The following is a 20,284-nucleotide window of genomic DNA, read 5'->3' as shown; positions in this document are numbered from 1 at the left end:
AATAAACCAACTAGCATCAACTACGAGATCTAATCAACACTACTAGCAGCCCACATGTACCAATCTGAGATTTTGGGACAAAGATTGAATACAAGAGATGAACTAGGGTTTGAGATGAGATGGTGCTGGTGAAGATGTTGATGAAGATTGGTCCTCCCACAATGAGAGAATCGTTGGTGATGTCGATGACTTCGATTTACCCCCTTCTGGAGGGAAGTTTCCAACGGAATCGCTCCGTTGGAGAGCAAAAGTGCTCCTGCCTAGGTTCCATCTCGAGACGGCGGCGCTTCGTCCCGATAGTCTTCTCCTGATTTTTTCTAGAGCAAATAACATCATATAGGAGAACATGGGCCCCGAAGGCCTGTTGGTGGGGCCACGAGCTCACAGGACGCGCCCTTGGGAGGGGGGGGGGGGCGCTCCCTAAGCTCGTCGCTCTCTGGTGGCCCCCTCCTAGTAAGTATTTCGCCAATATTTTTAATATATTTCAAGACAATTATCCGTAAATTCTCAGGTCACTTGAAGCTGCGGAGAATATCCAACTTGAAGGAAATATGCCCTAGAGGCAATAATAAAGTTATTATTTATTTCCTTATTTCATGATAAATGTTTATTATTCATGCTAGAATTGTACTAACCGGAAACTTAGTACATGTGTGAATACATAGACAAAACATATTGTCCCTAGTATGCCTCTACTTGACTAGCTCGTTAATCAAAGATGGTTATGTTTCCTAACCATAGACATGTGTTGTCATTTGATAACGGGATCACATCATTAGGAGAATGATGTGATGGACATGACCCATCCATTAGCTTAGCATGATGATTGTTACAGTTTCATTGCTACTGCTTTCTTCATGACTTATACATGTTCGCCAGACTATGAGATTATGCAACTCCCGAATACCGGAGGAACACCTTGTGTGCTATCAAACGTCACAACGTAAATGGGTGATTATAAGATGCTCTACAGGTGTCTCCGAAGGTGTTTGTTAGGTTGGCATAGATCGAGATTAGGATTTGTCACTTCGTGTTTCGGAGAGGTATCTCTAGGCCCTCTCGGTAATGTTCATCACTATAAGCCTTGCAAGCAATGTGACTAATGAGTTAGTTGCAGAATGAAGCATTACGGAACGAGTAAAGAGACTTTCCAGTAATGAGATTGAACTAGGTATGATGATACCGACGATCGAATCTTGGGCAAGTAACATACCGATGACAAAGTGAACAACGTATGTTGTTATGCGGGTTGACCGATAAAGATCTTCGTAGAATATGTAGGAACCAACATGAGCATCCAGGTTCTGCTATTGGTTATTAACCGGAGATGTGTCTCGGTCATGTCTACATAGTTCTCGAACCCGTAGGGTCCGCACGCTTAACATTCGATGACGATTTATGTTATGAGTTATGTGATTTGATGATCGAAGTTTGTTCGGAGTCCCGGATGAGATCACAGACATGACGAGGAGTCTCTAAATGGTCGAGACATAAAGATTCATATATTGGAAGGTTGCATTTGGACATCATAATGGTTCCGAGTGATTCGGGCATTTTTCCGGAGTATCGGGAGGTTACCGGAACCCCCCGGGAGAAGTAATGGGCCTATTGGGCCTTATTGGAGGAGAGGAGAGAGGCCACAAGGGAGGGGCGCGCCCTCCCCTTGCCCAAACCGAATTGGACTAGGGGAGGGGGCCGGCCCCCCTCTTTCCTTCTCCCTCTCTCTCCCTTCTCTTTCCCTCCGGTGGAAGAAAGGAAAAAGGGGGGCCGAATCCTACTTGGACTAGGAGTCCAAGTAGGACTCCCCCTGGCGCGCCCAACCTAGACGGCCTCCTCTCTCCCTTCCTCCTTTATATACGTGGCCAGGGGGCACCCCATGGACACACAAGTTGATCTTTTAGCCGTGTGCGGTGCCCCCTCTCCTTCCTTCCCCATCTCTTTCTTGTCGAGGAATCCTACTAGGACTAGTAGTCCTAGTAGGACTCCCTCTCCTTGGGCGTGCCCCTAGGGCCGGCCAGCCTCCCCTCCCTCCTTTGTATACGGGGGCAGGGGGTCACCCTAGAACACTCAAGTTTCTCTTAACCTTGTGCGGTGCCCCCTCCATAGTTGCACACCTCGATCATACCATCATAGTACTTAGGCGAAGCCCTGCGCCGGTAGCTTCATCATCACCATCACCACGCCGTCATGCTGACGGAACTCTCCCTTGGCAGTTGGATCTAGAGTTCGAGGGACGTCACCGAGCTGAACGTGTGCAGATCGCGGAGGTGCCATGCGTTCGGTACTTGATCGGTTGAATCATGAAGACGTTTGACTACATCAACCGCGTTACATAATGCTTCCCCTTTCTTGTCTATGAGGGTACGTGGACACACTCTCCCCCCGTTGTTGTGCATCACCTAGATAGATCTTGCGTGATCGTAGGATTTTTTTTGAAATTACTGCGTTCCCCAACAGTGGCATCCGAGCCAGGTCTATGCGTAGATGTTATATGCACGAGTAGAACACAAAGAGTTGTGGGCGATAATAGTCATACTGCTTACCAGCATGTCAGACTTTGATTCGACGGTATTTTTGGATGAAGCGGCTCATACCGACATTACGCGTATGCTTACGCGAGACTGGTTCTACCGACGTGCTTCGCACACAGGTGGCTAGTGAGTGTCTGTTTCTCCAACTTTAGTTGAATCGAGTGTGGCTACGCCCGGTCCTTGCTGAAGGTTAAACAACACACTTGACGAAAAATCGCTGTGGTTTTGATGTGTAGGTAAGAACGGTTCTTGCTAAGCCCATAGCAGCCACGTAAAACTTGCAACAACAAAGTAGAGGATGTCAAACTTGTTTTTGCAGGGCATGTTGTGATGTGATATGGTCAAGATGTGATGATATATAAATTGTTGTATGAGATGATCACGTTCTGTAAAATTTATCGGCAACTGGCAGGAGCCATATGGTTGTCGCTTTATTGTATGAAATGCAATCGACATGTAATTGTTTTACTTTATCACTAAGCGGTAGCGATAGTTGTAGTAACAATAGTTGGCGAGACGACAACGATGCTATGATGGAGATCAAGGTGTCGCGCCGGTGACAATGGAGATCATGACGAGGCTTCGGTGATGGAGATCATGAGCACAAGATGATGATGGCCATATCATGTCACATATTTTGATTGCATGTGATGTTTATCTTTTATGCATCTTATTTTGCCTAGTACGGCGGTAGCATAAGATGATCCCTTACTAAATTTCAAGGTATAAGTGTTCTCCCTGAGTATGCACCATTGCTACAGTTCTTCGTGCTGAGACACCACGTGATGATCGGGTGTGATAAGCTCTACATTCACATACAACGGGTGCAAGCCAGTTTTGCACATGCAGAATACTGGGGTTAAACTTGACGAGCCTAGCATATGCAGATATGGCCTCGGAACACTAAGACCGAAAGGTCAAACGTGAATCATATAGTAGATATGATCAACATAGTGATGTTCACCATTGAAAGCTACTCCATCTCATGTGATGATCGGACATGGTTTAGTTGATTTGGATCACGTGATCATTTAGATGACTAGAGGGATGTCTATCTAAGTGGGAGTTCATAAGTAATATGATTAATTGAACTTTAATTTATCATGAACTTAGTCCTGATAGTATTTTGCAAATTATGCTGTAGATCAATAGCTCGCGTTGTAGCTTCCCTATGTTTTTATATGTACCTAGAGAAAACTAAGTTGAAAGATGATAGTAGCAATGATCTGAGGTTTATCCTCATTGCTGCACAGAAGAATTATGTCCTTGATGCATCTCTAGGTGACAGACCTATTGCAGGAGTAGATGCAGACGTTATGAACGTTTGGCTAGCTCAATATGATGACTACTTGATAGTTTAGTGCACCATGCTTTACGGCTTAGAACTGGGACTTCAAAAACGTATTTGAAATGTCACAGAGCATATGAGATGTTCCAAGAGCTGAAATTGGTATTTCAGACTCATGTCCGTGTCAAGAGGTATAAGACCTCTGACAAGTACTTTGCCTAAAAGATAGAGGAGAATTACTCAACTAGTGAGCATGTGCTCAGAGTGTCTGCGTACGACAATCTCTTGAATCAAGTGGGAGTTAATATTCTAGATAAGATAGTGATTAATAGAGTTCTCTAGTCACCATCACCAAGTTACTGGAACTTTGTGATGAACTATAGTATGCAAGAGATAACGAAAATGATTCCCGAGCTCTTTGTGATGCTGAAATTGACGAAGGTAGAAATCAAGAAAGAGCATCAAGTGTTGATGATTAAACAAGACCACTAGTTTCAAGAAAAGGGCAAAGGGAAAGAAAGGGAACTTCAAGAAGAATGGCAAGCAAGTTGTCACTCCCGTGAAGAAGCCCAAAGCTAAACCTAAGCCTAAAACTAAGTGCTTTTACTACAAAGGAAATGGTCACTGGAAGCGGAACTACCCCAAATATTTGGCAGATAAGAAGGATGGCAAAGTGAACAAAGGTATATTTGATATACATATTATTGATATGTACCTTACTAGTGCTCGTAGTAATCCCTGGGTATTTGATACTTGTTCAGTTGCTGAGATTAGTAACTTGAAACAGGAGTTGCAGAATAAATAGAGACTAGTTGAGGATGAAGTGACGATGTGTGTTGGAAGTGGTTCCAAGATTGATATGATCATCATCGAGAACTCCCTATACTTTCGGGATTAGTGTTGAACCTAAATAAATGTTATTTGGTGTTTGCGTTGAGCATGAATATGATTAGATCATGTTAATTGCAATACGGTTATTCATTTAAGACAGAGAATAATTGTCATTCTGTTTACATGAATTAAACCTTCTATGGTCATACACCCGATGTTGATGGTTTATTGAATCTCGTTCGTGGTAATACACATATTCATAGTATTGATGCCAAAAGATGCAAAGTTGATAATGATAGTGTAACTTATTTGTGGCACTGCCATTTGGGTCATATCGGTGTAAAGCGCATAAATAAACTCCATAAAGATGGACTTTTGGAATCACTTGATGCTTGCGAACTGTGCCTTATGGGCAAGATGACTAAAACTCCGTTCTCTGGAACAATGGAACAAGCTAGTGACTTATTGGAAATAATACATATCGATGTATGCGGTCCAATGAGTGTTGATTCTCGTGGCGGGTATCGTTATTTTCTGACCTTCACAGATGATTTGAGCAGATATGGGTATATCTACTTAATGAAACACAAGTCTGAAACATTTGAAAAGTTCAAAGAATTTCAGAGTGAAGTGGAGAATCATTGTAACAAGAAACTAAATTTTCTACGATCTGATCGTGGAGGAGAATATTTGAGTTACGAGTTTGGCCTTCAATTTAAACAATGTGGAATAGTTTCACAGCTCACGCCTCCTGGAACACCACAATGTAATGGTGTGTCCGAATATCGTAACCGCACTTTATTGGATATGGTGGGATCTATGATGTCTCTTACTGAGGGAGTCCTGGATTAGGGGGGGTCCTCGGACAGCCGTACTATATACATGGGCCGGACTGTTGGGCTATGAAGATACAAGACAAAAGACTTCTTCCCGTGTCCGGATGGGACTCTCCTTTGCGTGGAAGGCAAGCTTGGCGATTCGGATATGTAGATTCCTTTCTCTGTAACCGACTTTGTATAACCCTAGCCCCCTCCGGTGTGTATATAAACCGGAGGGTTTAGTCCATAGGAGGACAATCATAATCTCATAGGCTAGACTTCTAGGGTTTACCCATTATGATCTCGTGGTAGATCAACTCTTGTAACACTCATATTCATCAAGATCAATCAAGCAGGAAGTAGGGTATTACCTCCATAGAGAGGGCCCGAACCTGGGTAAACATTGTGTCCCCCGCCTCCTGTTACCATTAGCCTCAGACGCGCAGTTCGGGACCCCCTACCCGAGATCCGTAGGTTTTGACACCGACATTGGTGCTCTCGTTGAGAGCTCCGCTGTGACGTCGAAGATAGGCTTGATGGCTTGCCTTGTTATCAAGGACAATATCACCTCTGGGGGAGCCCTGGCCTCAGGCCAAACCCTCCAGCTGGGCGGCTTTACCATGGCCATCCGTTCGGTCGTCGGGCCGACGGTGACTTCTCGGGTCATCAAAAGTCGCCTCCGCGTCAGCTCAAAATACTCCAAGCAGATGGATCTGACGGATTTGTCGTCTTTAAACGAACTCCTGGATTGCATCGCCGCCTTGGGAGTCGCTACGGACTACGATCGGATTGGGCTTAAACCCGATCAGAGAGAAATTGAATCTCCGCCGATCACCCATTAGATAGCGGTAGTGGAGGAACAATGCTACAAATCTCCCTCTATATTGAGGACGAACTATGTTCGGATTTCCGAGCTCACAGAACCGGATACCCGCCCACGGGTAGACACGCCCCGTTCCGAACCTAGAGTCGGACTATGGGCCTGAAAAACTGGTTGATATTCCATAGCCCAAGCCGCTAAGCTCGGAAATTTCTCAAACTCCGGATCTCAGATTGGGTCAGGGTTCAGACTTAAATCCACCCGCCCACCCCGATACAAGTGATCTTACCCACATCAGACAGCAGTCCCAGGAAACGGTCCATCTCTTTTGGGCCAGATTCCTCCTTGTCAAGGACAAGATCAAAAACTGCCGCGATGAAGACGCAATCTCATTATTCTGCAAAAATTGCACGGACGAGGGAATCCTCAATGCAATCAACCCCCGTCACGCATCACACTTCATTGACTTGGCAACAATAGTACAGAAGTACTGTGCAATGGAAAGCGCCTGGAAAACTCAGGCAGCCTCTTGGGAGCCACCGGTTTGCACTAAACCCCTCGTCCGGACAAAAAGGATGCACCCCCGTCGGTCGCTCGATCCAATAACAAAAAAAATAATCAAAGCCCGTTATAGGGCGCGGAACCGTTCTGGAGGGATGGCTCGATAGGCCATGCAAAATACACACAACACTGGATACCGAACCAACCCATAGCCTTCGAGCATGTTGGATACTCCGGCAGGTGGCCAAGAGCGGCGAGGATCTCCTCACAAAAAATACCGTAGAGCAACATCCCACGGAAGACAACAACCCTACGGTATTGACAGTCTTCGAGACTTTCGCCTCAAACAATAGGCGCAAAAGTGCACTCTGCGGCCTCGCTGAAGTCTGCCAAGTTGCAACAATAAACCCCTGGAACGACACGGCCATAACTTTCAATGCCAGTGATGAACCAAAATTCAGAACAGTCCGGGCACCAGCCGCATTGGTCCTCAGTCCAATTGTGGATGGCTTTCGGCTTACCAAAGTGCTCATGAACGTCGGCCGCGGATTAAACCTCATTTACGAGGAAACCCTCAACAAAATGGAAATAGATAGGAGCCGCATTGAGCAAAGCAGCACGACCTTCCAAGGAATTATTCCCAGTCGGGAGGCGCGATGTGCGGGAAAAATCACACTCGATGTGGTATTTGGCACACCGGAGAATAATCGGTCCGAAGAGATAACCTTTCAAGTGGCCCCTTTTAATAGCGGATATCACGCCCTTTTAGGGCGAGATGCATTTGCAAGCTTCCAAGCTATACCCCACTACGGGTACATGAAGCTCAAGATGCCCGGGCCCAATGGAATCATCACTCTTGCTAGTGATCCGGACATAGCACTCCGCGCCGAAAACAAAACCGCCACCTTGTCGCTCGAGGCATTGTCTGAAGCCCTCACAGCCGAAGAATTAACCGCGTTGCGCTCCACAATGGATAGGGATGATGTGATCCTCGATAAGCGATCCAAATCCACCTCCTTTAAACCAGCAGACGAAATAGTCAAATTCCAGGTCCACCCAACGAACTCCATGAAGATAGCATCCATCGGGGCACAGCTGGACCCCACGGTTGACGCCGCACTGCAGGCGTTCCTATGCGAAAACTGGGACATATTCGCCTGGCACCCTTCTGATATGCCAGGAATCCCACGCAGGCTGGCCGAACATAGCCTAAACATATTGAAGGGATACAAGCCGGTCAAGCAAACATTACTATGCTTTTCCGAGCCCAAACGACAAGCCCTGGGAGAGGAGCTAGCCAAGTTACTCGAGGCCGGATTCATTAGAGAGATAAAACACCCAGACTGGCTAGCAAACCTGGTGATGGTACCAAAGAAGGATAAATCCTTGCGCCTATGCATCGATTTCAAAGACCTCAACAAGGCTTGCCCCAAGGATCCTTTTCCCCTCCCCCGCATTGATCAGATCATCGATGCTACCGCAGGACACGACTCACTGTGTTTCCTCGACACATACTCCGGATACCATCAATTCAAGATGAAGGAGTTCGATCAAGCCGCAATGGCATTTATCACCCCATACGGGCCTTTCTGCTTCAACACTATGCCTTTCGGGCTCAAAAACGCCGGTGCCACCTATCAACGCATGATTCAAACATGCCTGGAGAAACAAATCGGCAAGACAGTTGAAGCATACGTGGATGACGTAGTCATCAAAACCAGACACGTCGAGTCATTAATAGACGATATGCGCCTTACATTCGACAACCTCCGAACATATGACATTAAGCTCAATCCGAAAAATGTGTTTTTGGTGTTCCCGCTGGAAAGCTTCTGGGTTTCATCGTTTCTAATAGAGGAATTGAGGCAAACCCAGCTAAAATCCGAGCTCTGTCATAGTTGGCTATGCCAACAGACCTCAAACAAGTCCAAAATTTATCCGGATGTGTGGCAGCTTTTAGCCGCTTTATCTCCAGACTAGGAGAAAAGGCATTGCCACTCTATTGCCTTCTCCGACGCAACGATTACTTCGAGTGGACGGACGCGACAACGTATGGATTGGAAGAAATAAAGGCTCTTCTAGTAAGCAACCCAATCTTGGCCACGCCAAACGTCGGTGAACCCATGTTATTATACATATCGGCCACACACCAAGTTGTGAGTGCGGTACTCGTCGTCGAATGAGACGAGGATGGACACAAATTCCCGCTTCAGAAGCCGGTATACTATGTATCCATTGTCCTCACACCATGCAAATCCCGGTACCCGCATTACCAAAAAATAGCATACGCGGTCTTCATGGCATCCTGGAAGCTACGACACTACTTTCAAGAGTGCTCAATAATGGTGGCCTCCGAAGTACCTCTCATTGACATAATAAACAACCGTGACGCTATGGGCCGTATTGCCAATTAGTGGGCCATCGAGCTCCTCCCATTCGACATATCATACAAACCGCACCGGGGCATTAAATCCCATGAATTGGCCGACTTCATTGCTGAATGGACAGAGGCCGAACTCCCTAAAGAGTACGACAAATATTCCAACTGGGTCATGCACTTCGACGGCTCCAAAATGTTGGCAGGCCTAGGGGCAGGCATTGTCCTAACATCCCCTACTGGAGATACTGTTCAGTACGTTCTACAAATATTATTCACGGACTCCAACAATGCAGCCGAATACGAAGCCTTATTGCATGGTCTTCGGATGGCCATCTCCATGGGAATACAATGCCTGGAAGTTCCCGTGGATTCAAACCTCGCAATATCTCAAATAAATGGAGATTTCGATGCCAAAGATCCAAAGATGGCGGCTTATCGTAACACTGTTCTCAAAATGTCGGCTCGGTTCGAGGGGCTCGAGTTTCACCATGTGGCTCGAGAAGGTAATCAAGCGGCGGATGTCCTTGCTCGCATGGGTGCCAAGCGCAACCCCGTCCCACCTAACATATTTTTGGAGAGGCTCTTCAAGCCATCCGTGGTGTGGCAAAGGGAGAGCAGCAACACCAATCTGTATCCGAATACAACCCCAGAGTCCGAACACACCGGCATCATCGGGGGCCCAGTCACCAAAATTACACCATCAGCCCATCTCATCATGGCAGTCATCGCCCCATGGACTGAACCCTTCTTGGCCTACCTCAATAGGCGAGAGCTTCCCGAGGACCAAAATGAGGCACGCTGCATTGTGCGGCGATCTAAAGCCTACAAGGTTCACGAGGGAGAACTCTATAAGAAAAGCGCTACTGGAGTACTTCAAAGATGCATCTCCGAAGAAGAAGGCAGCAGCTCTTGGCTGAAATTCATGCCGGTCTCGGCGGTCACCACGCCGCGGCTCGGGCCCTTGTAAGCAAGGCCTTCCGTACAGGTTTCTATTGGCCGACGACCCGAGCAGACGTACAGGACCTTGTTCAACATTGTGTCGGATGCCAACTTTTTGCCAACGAAAGCCATATGCCACCCACCGCTCTACAAACAATCCCCATCACTTGGCCTTTTGCGGCCTGGGGGCTTGATGTGGTCAGATCCCTTAAAGGAGGAAGCCATAAGAAAAAATATCTGTTGGTCATGGTGGATAAATTCACTAAGTGGATAGAGGCCAAAACAGTTAAAACGGCCGAAGCCGGACCAGTGATAGACTTTATATCCGGTGTTGTGCACCATTATGGTGTTCCACACAACATCATCACTGACAACGGCTCCAATTTCATAGCCGATGAGGTGAAGGCCTGGTGTGCCAATCTGGGCATCAAGCTCGACTACACCTCTGTCTATCACCCACAAACCAACGGTCAGGTCGAACATGCCAATGGTCTTATTATGAGCGACATTAAACCCAGGCTAGTGCAGTCTTTGAAAGAGCCAGACAAGCACTGGGTCGAGGAGCTCAACTCCGTACTCTGGGGGCTGCGGACTACGCCCAATCGTTCTACCGGATATACACCTTTTTTCATGGTGTACGGCGCAGAGGCCGTGTTGCCCTGTGACATTATTCATGATTCACCTCGAGTGCGCATGTATGAAGAGAGAGAGGCCTAGCTTGATCGGCAGGATATCTTAGATGCCCTGGAGGAGGAGTGCAATGTCGCAAAAGTCTGTTCCGCATTCTATCAACAACAGGCCCGCAGATATCAAAGCAGAGAAGTATGCTCCAAGACTTATAATGTTGGCGAACTCGTTCTATGCTTGCCGGAGAAGAAAAAGGAAAAACTCAAGCCCAAGTGGGAGGGTCCCTTCATCATTGACGAAGTACTCACTTGAGGAGCATACCACCTACGTGATGCGTCAGACAATCGCCTAGAGCCGAACCCATGGAACGCGGCCAGACTCCGAAGATTCTATGCCTAGCGCCGGACTCTTCGTTCGTCTCCTTTCTCCCTTTTTTTTCCATTTCCATTTTTCTCTCTTTTCACCTTAAATTGTAAAGCTCTAGTATGGCTAAACCGTACACCTACGAGGCATATAATTCTTAATATGTATGTCAATTATACCTGGGGGCTTCTTGTACAGAAGCTTATTATTATTATTTTCCGAGCGTCAAGCTCACCACAAATGTGTCTTTTCTATGTATGTACCTTTTCTTCACCATTATATGCATCGATATGACTTAAGTTTTGGCCAAGCTGGGTTGCCTGGCTCCTGTGCTTATGCCCTACGTTCCCGTTAGTTCGGCTAGGGCATAAAGGGAGCACCTCTACGATTGTTACTGCCGGGTCATCCGGATGTGTACCTCAGACTGGGTGAAGCCGAAAGCTAGCGTTCTTAAGGGAATATTCGGTCGGTGGACTAAAGATGTTTTTTTACCTCTCACATTATGAACCCTCAGATGTTATGTACACTGTGTTTTTTTTTCAAACACAGTTCAGACATGCACATTAATGCATGCTTACCCAGGGAAAGGAACCCTTAACGGAACTATTCTCTCTGGAAGATATTTCTTACGATCAAAATGTAATATAACACAACTAGCTGAATACTTGTCTGTTCAAGCAACTATGACCCCTACGCCTGGTTTCCATGCATACCCTGGTTTACATTACCGAGCGGGTATTCGGAAGCACTCTACACCTTCGGGTACATAGGTTTAAGCGAAAAGGTCTGCCATGATAAGCGTTTTACAATTTAGCTAGAGACATAATTTTTCAAATGAAGTATATAGTCACTTAGACTCAAAACACTTCTTCCTCCATGCCATCTAATAGGCTATCTAGCCTACAATCTTGTTGGGAATACTTGGTGGCTACTTGTACCTGGTCATATATCAAAGTAACGGAAATTTCTTCTCCATTTGACCCTACAGGTCCGACCCGGGCCATGTGATTTGGGTCGAGCTTGGTATACCGAGTTTTCACCATTGCCCAAGCCTCTCGCGCACCTTCCCGGCAGGCCGATATCTTCCATAATCGGAAGCGCCGCCGCGCTCCCTTGAGTAGATGTACAAGCCCCTCCATACTTCCCGGAGGGGAGTCGGATGGCCATAAGGCCTTGGCAATACTTTGCATCGCCTGCCGAGCTCACTCGTGCATGTGCGACAGCTCTTGTAGCAGATCGCTCGATGATACGGACACCTCCTCTTTGGGACGGCCTGTCAATATACCTACAGACATAATTATTGTCAGTTTCTTTCCTTGCCGAACTATGTAAAGGTAAGTACGAACACATACTAAATATGCCGCCTCACAACTTCTTATTCTCCTTCACGAAGACAGCTAGCTCGGCCCGCACATCTTTTAGCTCTTCGCCGAGCTTGGTGTTGGCATCTTGGAGTTTGTTCTTCTCCACCCTGACTTGTGTCAGTATACATTCACCCGCAGCCAGTTGCCTTTGAGCTCCTGGATTTCCCGCTTGTGCAACCTCTGGTGCCTCTATCATAAAATTTGCACCTGTATTAATACTCCTGGTATATGATCATGTTTTCTCGATAGAGGGGAACATTACCCGACGCTGCCTTCTTGGATTTCTCCAGTTTGGTGGTAGCAGCAGTTAGCTGGGCTTGACACTCCTCCAGCTCTTGAGACAAAAGTTCATTCTTCTCTTTGAGCACCTGGGTATACAACGATCCTTAAATCAGTTGCTTAAACTGCTTCAAGTTCCGGGGGCTACTGGTATATAATTATCAGAATTGTGCAAGTATGAACTTACCCGCATATCCTTCAAATACTGATCTGTGGCTCTGGAAATCCCATCTCGAGTAGCTCGGATGTATGCATCACCCAAGTTGAAGGCATTGAAAGCCTCTTCTGAAAAACCAGGGTCGCGAAGAGCGCCCCCCCGGCACCGATCATTCATGGTGCTTTCCACTTCGGAGTTTGTGGCGGATACTTTATCCGAATCCTCCGCAGAAGGACAATCCGGTGTCACTTCCGCGTTAGCTTCAGCCCTCGTGACAGGGTTCGGAATCCGGCTAGTAGAGGCATGACCGGCAGGATCCCCGGACACAGTCCGGCAAATGTTTTTCCTGATAAGACACAAGGGATAGTGTCATACTTTAAGATGACGATCATGGGGCATATTTAAAATCATACCTCTTCAATGAATGCTCAGCCATATCTCTATTTGCCTTCCTCTTCGAAGGCCTACCCATCGTAGGTGCCGCCTTCTTGCGCGTCACCTCAGGTGCAGCGTGGCGCGCCGATCGCCTCCCCTTTAGAGCATAATATAGTGCGGTGGGCAAGGCGGAAGGGGGAAATTCTCCCAAAGGACAAGTTTCGTAATTACTTACATGCAATGCAGGGAGGAGACCGGGATAGTCAGCAATGATGGCCACTTCGGTGCCGTCATAGCTCGCCTGGTAAAACACCCCTTCTCCGAGCTCCACTAATATATCCGGATCCTCTTCGAATTCGGGATCAAGGGCCTGGTTGTGGTCCTCTAGATGTGGTGCGGGGCTGTGGATCTCCCTGGTGACTTTCCGCCATTCCTGTTATAAATGACGGATTAATATTTATGAAAAAGGATTCAGGGAGTTGATGGAGTAGAGTAGTGGGACGGAAACTCACCCAGCTAGGAGGGTTGTACATGGAAAATCCATCCCTGGGCTTAATGTGGATGAACTCCTCCTCCTCCCCTTTGTATAATTCGGACAATATTTTCGCCAAAGCAGCGGAAGTGTCCGGACCCTTTAGACCATAGCGGGTGGCATCATCTTCTCCATTGAACTGCCACATAGGGCGCCCGCGGTATTGGAGTGGCTGAACGCCTCACATTATGGATATCGCCATAACCTCAACTATCGACAATCCGGATTGAGCGAGCGTCTTTATCTTTCTCATCAGTTGGTGGACTTCCATGCTATCTTCCTCCCTGGGGCTCCGAGGACGCCAGCTGAAGCGCTTCTTCAATGGAGTACTTGAATATTCAGGAAGACCCCTCCGGATTGGATCAGGAAGGGATACGTCTTCAACATAAAACCATTCGGAAGGCCATTCTTCGGATGCCTTCTTCGGCGTACCGGATAGGTATCTGGTCCCGGCGATGCGCCATATCTCGTCTCCGCCCACTTGGAATATTGCCCCTCCTGATTACAAGGGACGAGGCAAAACAACTTCTTCCATAACTCAAAATGGGCCTCGCAACCCAGAAATAGCTCGCAAAGAGCAACATAACCCGCAATATGTAGGATGGAGGCAGGTGTAAAGTTGTGTAGTTGGAGGCCATAGTGCTCCAGAAGCCCTCGGAGGAATGGATGGATTGGAAATCCAACGCCTCTCAACAAATAGGGAACAAAACATACTCGTTCCCCCCTGGATGGGTTGGGGAACTTCTCCGCCTGCTCCCCATCGTTGAAAGAAGCCAATCCGGCTCGAATGGGGACTAGATCTGCGGGGGAAGAAATCCCTGGGTCTGCAGCTTCACCAGTTGGTCGTGGGATACGGAACACTTTACCCAATCACCCTGTTTGGGGCCGTGAGAGCGGGAGGAAGAGCTGGGTGCACTAGCCATGTTGGGGTGGTTTCCGCGGGCAAGCTCTGAGGATTCCTCGATTAGGGGAGATGGTGTGGATTGGATCTGAAGATTCCCGTCTCCTTAAATAGACAATTTTCTCATGGGGTCAGGGTGGTAAATGAAAAAATGCCCCGACTACTCGCATTCACTCGACACGTGGAAGCTGAAATCATGAAGGTGCAGAAGCCGAGGAGCACGACTTTAAATGGAAAGCCGAATACCGCTCTTTAAGTGAGGTACTTTGAAGTATTCGGAGAAGGAACCCGCCTTGCAATGCCGAAGACAATCTGCGCGCCGGACTCATCATCATTGAAGCCTGGTTCCGGGGCTACTGAGGGAGTCCTGGATTAAGGGGTCCTCAGACAACCGGACTATATACATGGGCCAGACTGTTGGGCTATGAAGTAACAAGACAGAAGACTTTTTTCCGTGTCCGAATGGGACTCTCCTTTACGTGGAAGGCAAGCTTGGCGATTCAGATATGTAGATTCCTTTATCTGTAACAGACTTTGTGTAACCCTAGCCCCCTCCGATGTCTATATAAACCGGAGGGTTTAGTCCGTAGGAGGACAATCATAATCTCATAGGCTAGACTTCTAGGGTTTAGCCATTATGATCTCGTGGTAGGTTAACTCTTGTAACACTCATATTCATCAAGATCAATCAAGCAGGAAGTAGGGTATTACCTCCATAGAGAGGGCCCGAACCTGGGTAAACATTGTGTCCCCCGCCTCCTGTTACCATTAGCCTCAGACGCACAGTTCGGGACCCCCTACCCGAGATCTGCCGATTTTGACACCGACACTTACCGGTTTACCACTATCATTTTGGGGTTATGCATTAGAGACAGCTGTATTCACTTTAAATAGGGCACCATCAAAATCCGTTGAGACAACGCCTTATGAACTGTGGTTTGGCAAGAAACCAAAGTTGTCATTTCTTAAAGTTTGGGGTTGCGATGCTTATGTGAAAAAGCTTCAACCTGATAAGCTCGAACCCAAATCGGAGAAGTGCGTCTTCATAGAATACCCAAAGGAAACTGTTGGGTACACCTTCTATCACAAGATTCAAAGGCAAGATATTCGTTGCTAAGAATGGATCCTTTCTAGAGAAGGAGTTTCTCTCGAAAGAAGTGAGTGGAAGGAAAGTAGAACTTGATGAGGTAATTGTACCTTCTCCCGAATTGGAAAGTAATTCATCACAGAAATCAGTTCCAGTGATTTCTACACCAATTAGTGAGGAAGCTAATGATGATGATCATGAAACTTCAGATCAAGTTATTACTAAACCTCGTAGGTTTTCCAGAGTACAATCCGCACCAGAGTGGTACGGTAATCCTATTCTGGAAGTCCTATTATTAGACCATGATGAACCTACAAACTATGAGGAAGCGATGATGAGCCCAGATTCCGCAAAATGGCTTGAGGCCATGAAATCTGAGATGGGATCCATGTATGAGAACAAAGTGTGGACTTTGGTGGACTTTCTCAATGATCAGCAAGCCATAGAAAAAAATGGATCTTCAAGAGGAAGACGGACACTGATAGTAGTGTTACTATCTACAAAGCTCGACTTTTCACAAAAGGTTTTTCGACAAGTTCAAGGTGTTGATTACAATGAGATTTTGTCAACTGTAGCGATGCTTAAATCCATCGAATCATGTTAGCAGTTGCCATATTTTATGAAATCGGGCAGATGGATGTCAAAATTGCATTCCTGAATGGATTTCTAGAAGAAGAGTTGTATATGATGCAACCAGAAGGTTTTGTCATTCCAAAGGGTGCTAACAAAGTATGCAAGCTCCAGTGATCCATTTATGGACTGGTGCAAGCCTCTCAGAGTTGGGATAAACGCTTTGATAGTGTGATCAAAGCATATGGTCTTATACAGACTTGTGGTGAAGCTTGTATTTACAAGAAAGTGAGTGGGAGCTCTGTAGCATTTCTAATACTATATGTGGATGACATATTATTGATTCGAAATGATATAGAATTTCTGGATAGCATAAAGGGATACTTGAATAAGAGTTTTTCAATGAAAAACCTCGATGAAGCTGCTTACATATTGGGCATCAAGATCTATAGAGATAGATCAAGACGCTTGATACAATTATTCAAAGAGTAAATACCTTGACAAGTTTTTGAAAGAGTTCAAAATGGATCAGTCAAAGAAGGAGTTCTTGTCTGTATTACAAGGTGTAAAGTTGAGTAAGACTCAATGCCCGACCATGGCAGAAGATAGAAAGAGAATGAAAGTCATTCCCTATGCCACAGTCATAGGTTCTATAAAGTATGTCGTGCTGTGTACCAGACCTATTGTGTACCTTGCCATGAGTTTGGCAAGGGGGTACAACAGTGATCTAAGAATAGATCACTGGACAACGGTCAAAATTATCCTTAGTGAGAACTAAGGAAATGTTTCTCGGCGATGGGGGTGATAAAGAGTTCGTCGTAAAGAGTTACGTCGATGCAAGCTTTTACACTGATTTAGATGACTCTAAGTCTCAATCTGGATACAGATTGAAAGTGGGAGAAATTAGCTAGAGTAGCTCTATGCAAAGCATTGTAGACATAAAATATTTGCAAAATACATACGGCTCTGAATGTGATAGACCCGTTCACTAAATTTCTCTCACAAGCAAAACATGATCACACCTTAGTACTCTTTGGGTGTTAATCACATACCAATATGAACTAGATTATTGACTCTAGTAAACCCTTTGGTTGTTGGTCACATGACGATGTGAACTATGGGTGTTAATCACATACATATGTGAACTATTGATGTTAAATGACATGGCGATGCGAACTATATTATTGTCTCTAGTGCAAGTGGGAGACTGAAGGAAATATGCCCTAGAGGCAATAATAAAGTTATATTTATTTCCTTATTTCATGATAAATGTTTATTATTCATGCTAGAATTGTATTAACCAGAAACTTAGTACATGTGTGAATACATAGACAAAACATATTGTCCCTAGTATGCCTCTACTTGACTAGCTCGTTAATCAAAGATGGTTATATTTCCTAACCATAGACATGTGTTCTCATTTGATGAACGGGATCACATAATTAGGAGAATGATGTGATGGACATGACCCATCCATTAGCTTAGAATTATGATCAATACAGTTTCATTGCTACTGCTTTCTTCATGACTTATACATGTTCCTCAAACTATGAGATTATGCAACTCCCGAATACCGGAGGAACACCTTGTGTGCTATCAAACGTCACAACGTAATTGGGTGATTATAAAGATGCTCTATAGGTGTCTCCGAAGGTGTTTGTTGGGTTGGCATAGATCAAGATTAGGATTTGTCACTTCGTTTTTCGGAGAGGTATCTCTAGGCCCTCTCGCTAATGCTCATCACTATAAACCTTGCAAGCAATGTGACTAATGAGTTAGTTGCAAAATGAAGCATTATGGAACGAGTAAATAAAGTTGCTAGTAACGAGATTGAACAAGGGATGATGATACCGACGATCGAATCTCGGGCAAGTAACATACCAATGACAAAGGGAACGACATATGTTGTTATGCGGTTTGACCGATAAAGACCTACATATAATATGTAGGAAGCAATATGAGCATCCAGGTTCCTCTATTGGTTATTGACCGGATGTGTCTCGGTCATGTCTACATAGTTCTCGAACCCGTAAGGTAAGGCACGCTTAACGTTCGATGACGATTTGTATTATGAGTTATGTGATTTGATGACCAAAGTTTATTCGGAGTCCCAGATGAGATCACGGACATGACTAGGAGTCTCGAAATGGCCGAGACATAAAGATTCATATATCGGAAGGTTGCATTTGGACATTGGAATGGTTCCGAGTGGTTCGGGCATTTTTCCGGAGTACTGGGAGGTTACCGGAACCCCCCGAGAGAAGTAATGGGCCTATTGGGCCTTATTGGAGTAGAGGAGAGAGGCCACAAGGGAGGGGCGTGCCCTCCCCTTGCCGAAACCGAATTGGACTAGGGGAGGGGGCCGGCCCCCCTCTTTCCTTCTCCCTCTCTCTCCCTTCCCTTTCCCCCGGTGGAAGAAAGGAAAAGGGGGGGGGGGGGCGAATCCTACTTGGACTAGGAGTCCAAGTAGGACTCCCCCTGGCGTGCCCAACCTAGCCGACCTCCTCTCTCCCTCCCTACTTTATATACGTGGCCAGGGGGCACCCCATAGACACACAAGTTGATCTTTTAGCCGTGTGCGGTGCCCCCTCCACAGTTTTCCACCTCGGTTATATCGTCGTAGTGCTTAGGTGAAGCCCTGCGCCGTTAACTTCATCATCACTGTCACCACACCGTCGTGCTGTCGGAACTCTCCCTCAGCCTCAGTTGGATCTAGAGTTCGAGGGACGTCACCAAGATGAATGTGTGCAGATCGCGGAGGTGCCGTGCGTTTGGTACTTGATCGGTTGAATCGCGAAGACGTTCGACTACATCAACCACGTTACATAACGCTTCCGCTTTCGGTCTATGAGGGTACGTGGACACACTCTCCCCCTGTTGCTATGCATCACCTAGATAGATCTTGCGTGATCATAGGAATTTTTTTTGAAATTACTGCGTTCCCCAACACAACTTTGTTGTAGCTTTTTTAGGTCAAGAATTCCAGCTGTCAGCAATCTCCCTCTTCATGTGAAATTTGCAAAATAAGAGAGAGAAAAGGCATTAGAATAGCATCATAAAGTGAAATAATGATCCAAAACATAATAAATAACCGTAGGAAAACATGATGCAAAAAGGACATCAAGACATGTAACAATGTCCCCCGTTGCAATGCACGGGCATTTGTGCCTGTATTGAATATACTATTAAAGTGGATTGAGGGAGAGGGTGGGCCATGTAGAAGGTACAATCCCCAACTCTTCTCATCTGACCTCCTCGTCTTCTTCTTCATCCTGACCATACGCCTACCTCGTAGGGCTCCGGTTGTGACGTCTCCGCTAACTCCATTGTCCCCGCCTTTGGCGAGGTAGATATATAATATGAGTGGTGATAAGAGCTAGCCTATTTTCTCGCCTTCGCCACCAAGCTTGGCCTCGTTGGGCACACCACAGTTATCCGAGTCGCCCCCGTCTCAGCCTCGACGCTGCTTCCCCTTTCTCTTTTCTTATTCTATCAAATTTGGATTACACCAAAATTGTTTCGAGGCAACTTAAGATATCCCACACTTCTATCCATGTGTAGAATTAACAACCATTTTTCGACAAAGGGGGATTTTATTGGCTCAAAATAAAACTTCAAGAAGATACATAACACAACAGGCACACACCCGGCCTCTGCATTGCTAGGATGCACACAGTTAACACAAACTCACATACACGATGGCAACTAGCAAAGTCATATAAGATCAAAGCTATGCATAGGCGAGGAAAAAATAAAATAGCTCTAAAGCAAGCAGATCTCCGAACAATGACATTATCCGCACCAACCATCTCATAACACCACATGGACGATGAGGTTCTGTAACAACAACACCTTTAGAAGGGAGCAACACTCAAGCGCAACCACCACCGAAGCCAACCATAAGGCCAGGATTTTGGTTTT

Source organism: Triticum dicoccoides, chromosome 3B, assembly GCF_002162155.2.
Source record: "Triticum dicoccoides isolate Atlit2015 ecotype Zavitan chromosome 3B, WEW_v2.0, whole genome shotgun sequence".
Lineage (NCBI taxonomy): Eukaryota > Viridiplantae > Streptophyta > Magnoliopsida > Poales > Poaceae > Triticum > Triticum dicoccoides.
The sequence above is the reverse complement of the archived record's forward strand: the minus strand, read 5'-3'. Positions refer to the sequence as shown.